At 41.8% G+C, this 13,422-nt stretch overlaps 1 pseudogene; it reads right to left on the reverse strand.

Annotated features, from left to right (window-relative positions):
• Positions 1-193: 193 nt before the first annotated feature.
• Positions 194-11,739, reverse strand: LOC111962747 (stonustoxin subunit beta-like; annotated as a pseudogene).
• Positions 11,740-13,422: the final 1,683 nt, after the last annotated feature.

The raw sequence follows: 13,422 nt of genomic DNA on the forward strand, positions 1-13,422 counted from the left end.
GAATGCACTGTATATAACCCCCCAGGACAGCGATGTCTGCTCCTGCAGTTTGTGTGTGTCATGCTGCATGCACAAAAACTGTTGAATTTCAGCACCATGCCAACACTGGGTTGGGTTAGTGGGAGCTAAAGATTCTGCGATTCTAACACTGTCTACTGATTGTCAACACTTGAAATCAAGGGGATAATTCAAATAGAAGCAAGTGTCTTTTAATCCATTCCAAAAAAATCTTAATATGCATTTTGACAAACAGGCAGAAAAGTTAGCTAGTGCTTTACACTGTGCATATGCTATGAGATAACACAAATATTTATTTACAAACAGACATGGCCAAATCATAGGCAAATTAAAACCCTTGTCACTGTCATATGAAAGAACTTTACACCACCAAATTACCATTTCATTCATTACGTTTCTATGACTGCAACAACAACCAACAGTTGTTCTTTATTTTAAACCCAAAGTTACAAGCTAACTGTCAATGATGGAAAAAATAATGTCCCCTTCAACTTTTCCATCATTCAAATTCAGTCATGAAAATGTAATAGAAAAGGCTGTGAAACAAAATACCCTCCAACATAAGGAATTGTACCTTATCCAAGACTATGTAGGATTTTCAGCTGGCACTGGACTACTGGTAACCACAAGGGACACGGATGAGTCCATTAATGAGTCCATTACCCCAAAAGCTGGGTAGAGGGGCTCAGTGAATGTGGCCTGGAATGTGTACAGGTGGGTCATGGTGTCAGAGGAGACACTGTAGAAGGACAGAGTGCCATCTGGCCAGTCCAGATACACTCCTACTCTCTGGGGATCGGGTCTGGTGGTTGGGTAAAGAATATGATTCTCTTTATTATTGTGGCGGGCAAGMTAACGGTTCTTTTCTTCGAAGAACATACACCAAACCTGTCATTGGCTCCCAGCGTACAATCTGTTGCCTTTCCCCACCTGCTAATACATTTATATGCCACTCCTATGTCACAATTCCCAATCAAATCTGCCTCCCAGTAATGCCGTTTGGTCAGAGGCTCTCTACACAGCACCTGTGGCATTTCCTCAAATCTCTGTGGGTCATCAGGATATGTCTGTTCTTCTTCCACCCATGTCAGCGTTCTGTTTTCCCCAATCAGTGAGATATATTTGTTTGCTGTGTTTGGGTCCAGCGTGACTTCAGTGGCATCTGGACAAGCAAGAGAAGTCAAATGAGAGAGAATCTTATCATAACCAGCGGGTCAWTAGCAGTTGTATTGAATTGCAATATCATTAGCAAAGACACTTACACTTCTTAAGCAGCTCCGGTTTAAACCACAACTCTTCATTTTGGTTCAAACTGTAGGAGAGGCAAAATAATGGTTAGTGACGGACACCGCCTGTGGTGTAAGGACACTTGCCTAGGTATTAGACTCATTCGAATCTACCTCAACTGGGTTAACCCTATTGGAGTAGTTGTTTACAGGTTTGCCTACGGGCTGGGAGACCCTGGTTTGAGTCCCGGATGTTGCCGTTTGCTACAGTATGTAGAGCAGCAATGAAGCAACACAATATCAGGACCGGTCTCTTCTCAGACCAACAAGAGAAATGCAGTGATTCCTCAAACAGTCAGTTATGGCAGTGGTTACAAGACTGGTGCACAAACAAAGTATATCATTACAAAAGTCGTAGATGCTTCATTATATTCAGTAGCTGTAGAAAGCTGCACAGCTGTTTACTTGTCATGAATGTTTATAATGACTGGTATATGCCCAGAACCATTCTGTTGATGATGAACAAGTCAGGCAGGGGTATATAGAAAAGCAACTTTTTACTTAATGACACTGTTTTGGAAGGAAATCTATTTCAAATCTACTGTAATTATAGGTAATATTTCATAGAAATCTGGAGAGAGTGGGACCCAAGACAAGTTTTGCACAGTTAGCATACTTGAGTTTATCCAGTCTACAGTGTGGATCTGCCAGTCTAGCAGAGAGCAGCTTCACTCCTGAGTCTCCTAGGTGATTGAAGCTCAGGTCCACCTCTCTCAGATGGGAAGGGTTAGACCTCAGAGCAGAAGCCAGAGAAGCACAGCCTTCCTCTGTGACGCTGCAGAATGACAGACTGCAGCGAGAGGTCATGATTTTACAACCAGACTGCTCGAGGTAGAGTGCAGGGTCTTGAAAGCCTTCAGAGAAGGCCTTAGACTATACGGTTCCCTCGGAAAGTATTCAGACCCCTTGACTTTTTCCACATTTTGTTCAAAGTCAAAGACGTACAAGACGTTTCTGTGAATTTACAGCTCGAGAGTCTACAAAGAAAGAGACATCAAGTGATTAAAAACAGGTCGTCTTACTCTATTATTGATTTATTTCAACAAAGAAAGCATCTGTGTGAAGTGAACATGAACACAAAGCATGTACACATTTAATGACATGCTTTCATTACTGTGCGTGCCCATTACTGTTTGATTTCTCAAAACATGCTCTCAGGGTGACAATTTGAAACTTTGTTGAACAGTTTGTTAGTCACTCTTTGGGTTGTTATCATGATATCTTATCTGGACCTCTCCAAAATAACTGACCTTAGTGTTTCCAGTTTACAGTGTGGAGGTTTCAATCCAGCAAAGAATAACAGCTCTTTGTCATGAAACGCAATATTACTCAGGTCCAGGTCTCTCAGGGGTGAGTCTGCATACTGGAGAATGGAGGCCAGCAATTCAAAGCACTGACTTGTGAGTACAATGCCAGACAATCTGCAAGAATAGAGAAAATACAACTCATATAACCTGTGATGTTACATCAGGGTCTCTTAACCACTGTATTGTGAATTATTTGGATTTTCCAGGTAAGCCATTGAGAAATGAAATCCCAGGACCTCAGCATTGCAAAAATGTCAATTTATGATAATACAAATCTGAACAAGTTGCACATCATAAAAATTGGATAAATACTTATTTATAATGATGTGGTATGTGTGAATTCTGCATTAATACTTGCATTGCCTTTCTGCAGTTTCTCAAAACTGGAAGCAGTCTCAGATGACCTGTGATACCCGTGTTGTAATTATTTATGTCCAACTCATCCAGCACCTCCTCTGACATTTGAAGCATATAAGCCAGTGCTGAGCGATGTAGTTCTGTTTCTGATCTATTTTCTGACTTAAGGTACTTTAGAATGTCTTCTTGTACTGAATTGTCTTTCATCTCAGTCAAGCATTGGAGAAGGTTGATGAATCTTTCGGGTGAGTAATCCCCTAATAAAACATCCTGATCCCTAAAATATTTCCTCATTTTCTCAACAGACTCACAGCCATTCTCACTTTGTGGCAGGAGGCCTTGTAAGAGTTTCTGAGTAGCCTCCAGTGAYATGCCAACAAGGAATCGGAGAAACAGGTCCAGGTGTCCATTCTTACTCTGCAAGGCTTTAACAACTATCATCTGCAGAAGCCCGTGCAAGGAAAGCTCATCCAAGGGGCATTCTTTCGGCTCATTTTTCAGGAAAGGCTCCAGCTCCTTGACGTTCTTTGTCACACAGCAGTGGAACACGTACAGAGCAGCAAAGAACTCCTGGATACTCAGATGCACAAAGCAATAGACCTTTTTGTACAACACAGACTCTTCTTTAAAGATTTCTGTGCACAACCCACAGTACACTGCAGCTTCACTGACACCAATGCCATACTCATTCAGGTCCTTCTCGTAGAACATGAGATTAGCATTTGAGCACCTGAACAAAGGCAGCCTCCCCAGTTTTAGAATGAAGTCTTTACTTGATTCCAAGATCTTCTGTGCATCTGCCTCATTTCGCCCCTGATACTTTTCATTTGCCAGGTTTGTCTGAATGAGTAGAAAGTGAGTGTACATCTCAGTCAGAGTTGTTGGGATATCTCCAATCTCATTTGTCATCATCATTTGTACAAGGACTTGGGCAGAAATCCAACAGAAGACTGGTATGTGGCACATGATGTAGCAACTCCTTGATGTTGTAAGGTGTGAGATTGTGCTGGCAAGGTTCTCATCACTTATTCTTTTCCTGAAATATTCCTCTTTCTGTGGGTCATTGAAACCCCGTACTTCGGTCACCTGGTTGATGCACTTACGGGGAATCTGATTGTCACAGCCTCCCAATACATCGATATTCTCTTATCTAACCCTGTGTTTCTAACCAAATCAAATAAAGCCCTACAAACCTTTACTTCCATCCCCCCACCCAAATCCCATCCCCGTCCAACCCCTCTGACCCTAGCAAACTAACTCTACATCATACAATTCACAACATAATACTACATGTTCAACCGTTTCTTTTACCATACGCCCATCTCACATACCAGTACGACCTAAAACATGCCACATTTATTAACAGTAAAACAATACGGACAGAACACAGAATGTTAAAGAAAATGTGTTGTTTTCTTTGCGACATCTGGATGATGTAAATAAAATGTTAATATTTCCTTTAACATTCGGGCTCTATTTTAACAAACCTAATGCAATGGTKATTTTATGCGCTATAGGTTTATGGTCGCAGTAGCTGGCGGTGGCGCGAAAGGGGTGGGTTTTGATGAATAAACAAGTTGTAGGTGTGCCAGAACGTGCTCCATGGCTAAATATGTGGTTGCATTAAGTTGTGTATTTACGGTCTTATGTATTGCGMTGTCATCAACTCCAATTRGAATGTTAGTCCATTATAGCCTAGTTTGTTAAATAGCCTACAGAAATAAAAAGTAGGCCTATCCCATATTTGCTAAATATGTTGAACATGTTTGGAGTCCACATTGTTCTAAGTAATTGCATGGCTTCATTTTGGAAATATATTGTTAAACATAGCATTTGCACTAGAGGAGGCTGGTGGGAGGAGCTATAGGAGGAAGGGCTCATTTTATTGTCTGGAATGGAATTAATGGAACAATGTGTTTGATACCGTTCCATCCATTCCATTACAGCCATTACAATGAGCCCATCCTCCTATAGCTCCTCCCACCAGCCTCCTCTGATTCACACTGACATAGGCCTACTGTAAATGGACATTTCTGTCTTCTGTAACCTCTTCAGACATCTATCCAACATATTAGCCCAACACATGAAACATTTCCCGAAATCCTGAAGATGTTTCCTAATCACACACACATTTTTTATATCATATTCCCAGGAGGCATGACACAGCCATTTGTGTACGCTGGGTCAAAACCCTATTTTCAGATCGCATTTGGTAGACTGGGACAGCAGGTTAGATAATCTGGGACACCATTAGTATAGTGCTAAATGTAACCAAATGACAATTCAATTKAATTTMGTGTGATTAGGAAACATCTGAGGATTTGTGTTGCGCTAATATGTTGGATAAATGTCTGATAAGGTTACAAAAGAAAGAAATGTAATAAGTGTCCTTTTCTGGATTCACTCAAATAACTAATTTAGCTACTCTACGCTGTCCTACTTTAGCTAGCTATGGTTTGTAATTGCAATAACAAGTCATTTATATCTGGTCAATAAATGGTTTAGAAAGTATGAAAATACAATTATCAAACACTTTAAAATGGATGTCAATCATGAATAAATAATTTATGACAGTGTTGATAAAATACTGTTTATGAATATCTTACAAAAATGTATACATGTAGGAATAATGCTTAATAAATGAATAAACTATTAACTAATCCATTATAAAAGTTTTTTTACCAGGTGTTATTATAAAGTACTACAACGATGGGTTCTTAATTTTACATGACATAAATACTAACAAAGTATATTGTGAAAAAGAAAATAAGGCTTTAGATGGAGTATACAGTTTTTCTTCCCTTCATAAATTTTTTAAACATTTGGCCCCTTACCCTTGTTTTCTGACACTGCTTTGTGCAGCCTGGGATGTGTCTTCTGGAAATATAATGAAAAAGACAATTAGGGCTTAAGCTCCATACAGCACATGATATCTACTGTACAGTTCTTTGTGTGACTGATTGAATAGTGCCATCCGTATGACTAGAACTGTAGGATCTTAATTCGTTCACCCTTTTGCTGCTTGAAATTTCCTGCACAGCGGGAATTGCAAACTTGTAGTGTATTCAAGGTTTAAAAACGCTTCCAAAGTTTGTAATTTCCACTTTACAATTCCAGACTTTATTTGCCCCAACTACAAAATATCAACCCCTACAAAAATGTCCATTAATTATAATCCACACAATATTTCACATTTCCTGTTGCTGAAGGATTATTTTTCTGCTGTGAGAAACTGATCAATTCTGTACATAAGAGCACCAAACAACTGACCTCTCATCTGAGCTTGCAAAGTGACATTGATGTTTACAGAGCCTCCTACATTGGAGTTTTCAAAATGTGGGACAACGCTAACGCCTCCAGTGTGAGCTGCGATGCAGGTCGGGAGAGGTGCTGGTCTGTGCTCCTCAACACATGCTTTGAAACAAAAAAGGAATTAGACTCCACTTGCCAACAGAATCTCACATCATATGGTTTGGAACTATTCAGATTGATCTCGGGTTCTCTTAGAGCAGTATTTCCCAACTCCATTCCTCCAGTATCCCCAACAGCACACATTTTTTATGTAGCCCCAGACAAACTCACCTGATTCAACTCGTTATTTTTTTTTAAAACCTTAAATTTAACTAGGCAAGTCAGTTAAGAACAAATTCTTCTTTACAATGACGGTATACCCTGGCCAAACCCGGACGAGGCTGGGCCAAATGTGCTCCGCCCTCTGGGACTCCCAATCACGGCCGGATGTGACACAGCCTGGATTCAAACCAGGTACTGTAGTGACGCCTCTTGAACTGACATGCAGTGTCTTAGGCCCCTGCGKCACTCGGGAGCCCTCGACTTGATGATTAGTTGAATCAGGTGAGCTTTTTTTTTTACCCCTTTTTCTCCCCAATTTCGTGGTATGCAATTGGTAGTTACAGTCTTGTCTCATCGCTGCAACTCCCTTACGGACTCTGGAGAGGCGAAGGTCYAGAGCCGTGCSTCCCCCGAAACACAACCCAACCACACTGCTTCTTGACACAATGGCCTCTTAACCCGGAAGCCAGCCGCACCAATGTGTCGGAGGAAACGCTGTACACCTGGCAACCGTGTCAGCGTGCACTGCGCCCGGCCCACTACAGGAGTCGTTAGTGTGTGATGGGACAAAGGCATCCCAGTAGTGATGGGCATTTCCGGATCAGTAGTGATGGGCATTCAGTGAGCCGGCTRGTTTGTCTCAGCTCACCAAAAAGAGCCCGGTCTTTTGGCTCCCAAACGGCTCTTTAAAAAAATATATGTTTTTAATTTTTTCAAGTCAAACAGTTRGCGATAGTTTGACTATGATTGTTATAACACCAATTTGAATTAAATGATTAAATGAAATCATACTCTACCTTAACCACAATGTATTTAAAAATGCATTGGTTTGTTATGAAAAAGAATGCTATTAAACATTTGCATTTAAAGTATAACTTTTTAATGTATACAAACAAAGTGCATATAAATGTAACAATTCAAAACGAATACAATCTGAACAACATAATAATAGAATATTGCACCTTAAAGAAAAATAAATAATGTGCAAAACTGCAGCATCCCACTTAAAACATTAAACTGGTCCCTCTTTTCTCTCTCTTCTTTATTGCCATGTTATAACCAGCAGCACACAGCAATGCTGACCATATTTTGCTTTTATGAGAGATTTGCAATCAGAAATGCAAGCTGCCTCACTTGAGGGGCTGATGCTGTTTCCTCTCTCAGTAATTATTTGTCCCGTTTTCGAGAAGACCCTCTCAGAGGGAACGGATGTGTCCACTATGCAGAGTCTCCCTGTCATGACTTTAGTAAGCCGTGGGTAGACAGAGGCCTTGTTCCTCCACCAGCTCAGAGGATCTGCAGATCTTTCGAGGAGGGGCTTCTCCAAATAGGATTGGACCTCCATTGTGGCATCAGCTGAGGGATTCCTTTGTGCTGCATCCCCAGTTGCTCTCTCGTCAAACAGCATCCAAACAGCAGACGTTTGTGGCACTACTGCTGGTGCTTCTGCTCCATCTGKTCCCTCTTCTTCCTGTTTCCCTGGTGTCTGAGCCAGCTGACTGCTGGGGCTGTCCCTCCCTGCTGCTGAGGTTATTCTTTGAAGAGCCTCATCAATCGCTCTGGCATCACTGAAGGCTAACTTCTTAAACCTGGGGTCAAGAGCAGAGGTTTCTGATAGCATGTGATTATATTCCATTCTGTGGAGCTTTCTGTCCATTGATGAACATAGGGTGTCCATCAACTCTGTCACATGTCCTGTGGTTACCTCTCATTCCTCATGGGTCAGAGCATCAACAGGTGCATTGACAATGGCCAGGGTAGAGATGATGGCATCCTTTGACTCAAGAAACCGCTTCAACATATAAAATGTTGAATTCCACCTTGTAGTGCAGTCTTGTTTAGGCCTCAGCTCAGGCATCCCCATCTGGCGTTGTGTAGACTTTAGTTTTTCAGCACCTACTGTGCTCCTGTGGAAGTATTCCACAGCTGCTTTCACTTTGTCCACAGTGTGCTTCATCACCTTCAGAGCATTTCTTACAATCAGGTTGATTGTGTGGGCAAGACATGGATGATGGGTCCATTTGAATATTTTCAAGGCTTTGGTTGTTAGCTGCATTGTCGCTAACACAACAGACCACTTTTCCATCTACTTGCCATTCGCTGGCCACTCTCAACAGTTCCTCTGCCAAGTTCTCTGAGGTGTGATTTTTGAAAGGGTTTTCCTGCTTGGAATTGTGTACATTGGATTTAGACTATTGCTATAATTTCTAAAACCTCTGTTCTCCATGATCGAAAATGGCTGGAAATCGGTGGCAATCATTTTAGCCAATGCAATATAAATTTGGCCTTGTTTTGCTACAGACATAGACTTTGGCATAAACTGGTCCATAGAAGACTGTGTTGCAGTGGGTAGCGGAGTAGGCCTACTTGACTGAGTGGATACATCTCCACGTGTGGAGGTGCTGGCTACACCACTATCACTAGCAGGCCCGCTAGTTTCTCGAAGCTCCGTAACAGCTAGCTTCACAGTTCGCATATGCCAGTGTAGGTTGTGAGTAGAACCGGCTTTATATGAGATTTTGTTTTGGCAAATTCTACACTGTGCTCTAACATTGTCAACATTATTAAAATGCATCTACTGCTTCTGACTCATTTTCCAGCTGTTGTTTTCACAGCTGTCCTTCCTCTCTCCTCGGCTGCTAAGTGTGTGACTGTGTGAGTTGGCTCGGCCCTCCCTCACACATCTTTGCTTCATTGGTTGACTCCGCGTGTCTGATTGACAGGAACAACAGGTGAGGCTGTTAGTCTGAGCAGACAGTCAGAACGAATGTGCACGTTTGAGCATTTAGGCCTATATTATTTTATTWATTTTTTCGTTCTTTGAATTAGTTAATTSTATTCATTATTTAGATCTTAATTTTTTTATAAATAGATTCGGCTAATCTGATATGCGAGCCGGCTCCCAATGTTCACCTACAAGAGCCGACTCGCTCGCGAACGACCCATCACTCCACCCCAGCCGCCCCCGCTGGGCCAATTGTGCGCCGCGCCATGGGTCTCCCAGTCGTGGCCGGCTGCGTCAGAGCCTGGACTCGAACCCAGAATCTCTAGTGGCACAGCTGGCACTGCGACGCAGTGCCTTAGACCACTGCGCCACTCGGGGGGCCAAATCAGGTGTGCTTGTCTGGGGCTACAACAAAGATGTGTGCTGTTGAGGGTACTCAAGGCCTGGGCGTGTGAAACACTGTCTTAGACTACAAACAACAGTGGCTGGAATTTAAACAAAATCCCAGCCTGATCCTATTCCAAACCTGTGTTTTCTTGGATTCTGTACTTTGCGTCAGTTAACTGTAGATGTGCTTACACAAAGTAAAATGTTGATATAAAGAAGCTGTCTTACTCTCATGCTGTCTAACAATAGATTGCTGTTGCAAATGTAGGTTCCATTCAGGAGTTGTTCTGGGTCTTTTTCCACACTGAGGACAGGCAGGGTCTCCTGATGGACCAGGCTGGTCCCTGAAGCTGCTGATGCACTGTCTGCACACTGTGTCCACAGTTAAACGAGACTGGGTCTCTCAGCCCATGCTCACACACTGGACAGACTTGACCAGCCGTCAATTCACTGCAGAGAATAATAGAGGGGGTGAGAGAGAGACAATTATATGCGTGTTTGTGTGCCACTTTTTATTTTGGTTAGTCATAGGTAATTATAGTGTATTGTGAGATTTAAATGTTTTGTATAAATGCAGTTATTCTCTTCTCCAGTGGGTGTATCATCAGAGTACAACAACTCACCTCCTTTTCATCTCCCTCTCTCGCTCCAGCACCTGATCATTGCTGCAACTCTTTTGATCTTGCTCCAGGTCATCCAAGAGGTCAGGAAGGGAGTGTGCCATGGTGACAAGCTGAAACAAACACAGTAATATCATAGCCATCAGTTTGATTTAGTTGAAAACAAACACAGTAATGTCAAGGCCATCAATTTGATTTAGTCGATGCCTTAACATTGCATTGCTTGTTTTGACATCCAGTACATTTCACTTCAGGGCATCTGAACAATCCCTTTTTATCTGTGCAAAAACTGACCTTTGACCATTTGTCAGGTTGACGCCTCTTGAGAGTTACAGCACATAGGATAAAGAGCTGTATTATCTTTGAATATCTTACGGAATACTGTAGGTCAGGTTAAATATTACTTAAACGTTTCACCTGAGACCGGTATTTGCTCAGGGTGTACCCTATAACCTATGTACATGCTAAGAACGTCACAAGCTATACCAGGCAGATATTACATATTTTGGGTTGTGTCATGTGGGTTGCTTGTTGTTATGCAACATTTACTTACTTCTGTTCTAGTTTCACCTATTTTCGCCAATTTTTGGAGTCAAGAGGTTTTTATGCCTCACATCTCTTCCTAGCAGAGAGTTCGTTAACTTGCACTGTTATTGTACCCCTTACGAAAAAAGATTGCAGTCAGAGTCTAAGTTAGCAGCGAATACTGCGTCCATAATAACACCGCTTTTTTTCTTACTGCAGTCATTTTGCAGTGTAACTGCGGTAAGAGTGCAGTATAACTGCAGTTATTCTGCAATTACTGCGTCCAAATTATCACAGTCGACTGCAGTTTCTGCAATCTTTGTTGTAAGGGACCGGTCAGTAGGTTGGTCAAATGAGTCTGTCAAATGACAGATAACAGCTTTACATTTTCTACTTAATATTTTCGGAGCACTTATACTTCAACTATGTAACGTTAAGTAGTACTACATTATTTCGACGTCAGTGATACGTGCTTCATAAAATAAGGCCAGTAACCTCTACAAAGGATAACTTTCCAGTCCAACCCGCCATTTTAGAATGTGCCCACAACTTATTTTCCAAAAACAAAAGGTAGCCTAGTGAGTCTTTATATAGAAAAACATTTTCAGTTTTAAGTAAGAAAACAATAACTCACCAATAAGATACGTTTGTTAAATCAATATTTGAAATTAAACAACGAAGACGGATAAACATTAATAAGACTGCTTGAATACAGTCTTGGGTCATTCGCGAACGACTCGGCTCTAAGAGCCGGCTCTTGTAGGTGAACATTGGGAGCCGGCTCGCATATCAGAAGAGCCGAATCTATTTATAAAAAATATAAAAAATAAAGATATGAARAATCAAAACATTTAAATGAATAGAATTAACTAATTCAAAGAACGAAAAAATAAATAAAATAATACAGGCCTAAATGCTCAAGCGCACACACGTTCGTTCTGACTGTCTGCTCAGACTAAAAGCCTCACCTGTTGTTCCTGTCAATCAGACACGCAGTGTCAACCAATGAAGCAAAGATGCGTGAGGGAGGGCCGAGCCAACTCACTCACAGTCACACACTTAGCAGCCGAGGAGAGAGGAAGAACAGCTGTGAAAACAACAGCTGGAAAATGAGTCAGAAGCACAGTAGCATTTGGATGCATTTTAATCATGTAGACAACGTTAGAGCACAGTGTAGAATTTGCCAAAACAAATCTCATATAAAGCCGGTTCTACTCACAACCTACACCGGCATATGCGATCTGTGCACCCAACTGTGAAGCTAGCTGTAGCGCAGCTTCAAGAAACTAGTGGGCCTGCTAGTGATAGTGGTGGAGCCAGCACCTTCACACGTGGAGATGTATCCACTCAGTCAAGTAGGCCTACTCCGCGACCCACAGCAACGCAGTCTTCTATGGACCAGTTTATGCCAAAGTCTATGTCTGTAGCAAAACAAGGCCAAATTGAAATTATAGCAATAGTCTAAATCCAATGTACACAATTCCAAGCAGGAAAACACTTTCAAAATCACTAATTCCACAACTGTATGAGAGCACACAGGCTTCAGTGCGGGAAAGAGTCCAAAAAGCTACTGCAGTTTGCCTTACCAGTGATTGCTGGACATCAAGGGTAACCACTTCTTACGTCGGTTACATGTCACTTCATTGAGGATTTTTCGATGTCTAGCTGTCTTTGAGTTCAGCGACAGACACACCTCAGAGAACCTGGCAGAGGAACTGTTGAGAGTGGCCAGAGAATGGCAAGTAGAGGGAAAAGTGGTCTGTTGTGTTAGCAACAATGCAGCTAACACAACCAAAGCCATGACATTTTTAAAAAGGCCCCGTCATCCATGTCTTAACCACACAATCAACCTGATTGTAAGAGGTGCTCTGAAGGTGATGAAGCACACTGTGGACAAAGTGAAAGCAGCTGTGGAATACTTCCACAGGAGCACAGTAGGTGCTGAAAAACCAAAGTTTACACAACGCCAGATGGGGGTGCCTGAGCTGAGGCCTAAACAAGACTGCACTACAAGGTGGAATTCAACATTGTATATGCCAAGCTTCGATTCCGCTAGCAATCGACTCCTACGTTTCAGTATTTTTGCAACGGGGGAAAATATTTTCCATAGTCTATTTCGAGAACACAAACTCTCGCATCTTTCACGGCAAAGAAAGAGCAAACTAGCGAGGGAGAGAGAGAGAGATGGAAGGGGTTCAGCCAGGTATAGGTAGGCATGTAGGCAGCAGAGAAAGTGAGCGGAGTTGAGCGGTTGGAAATCCCATTGCTCATGAAGCCTCCAGGTCCGTTTCTACAATCTGCTAAAAACATTTCCGCGTTCACAGGAAGAAAAAAAACTCCCGCTCCAAATTGGCTACATTCATTAAAATCACAATTTAACCAACACCCATCTATTTTTTTGTGACTACCTGGACCTACTAATAGGTTTTTATGTATTGAAACCAAACCATATGAATTTGAATGAAAAGTATTTAAATTAACATGAAAAGGTGAATGTAAGAAGCAAGCGTAATTTCAAATAGGCTACATGCATGTAGATCTTGGTGGGGCAAAAAAAATGGGATGCATGCCAGCAAAGCCATTACACAACACAACACTCAACAATAAATTAATTGCACGATAAC

This window comes from Salvelinus sp. IW2-2015, linkage group LG1 (assembly GCF_002910315.2).
Source record: "Salvelinus sp. IW2-2015 linkage group LG1, ASM291031v2, whole genome shotgun sequence".
Taxonomy (NCBI): Eukaryota; Metazoa; Chordata; class Actinopteri; order Salmoniformes; family Salmonidae; genus Salvelinus; species Salvelinus sp. IW2-2015.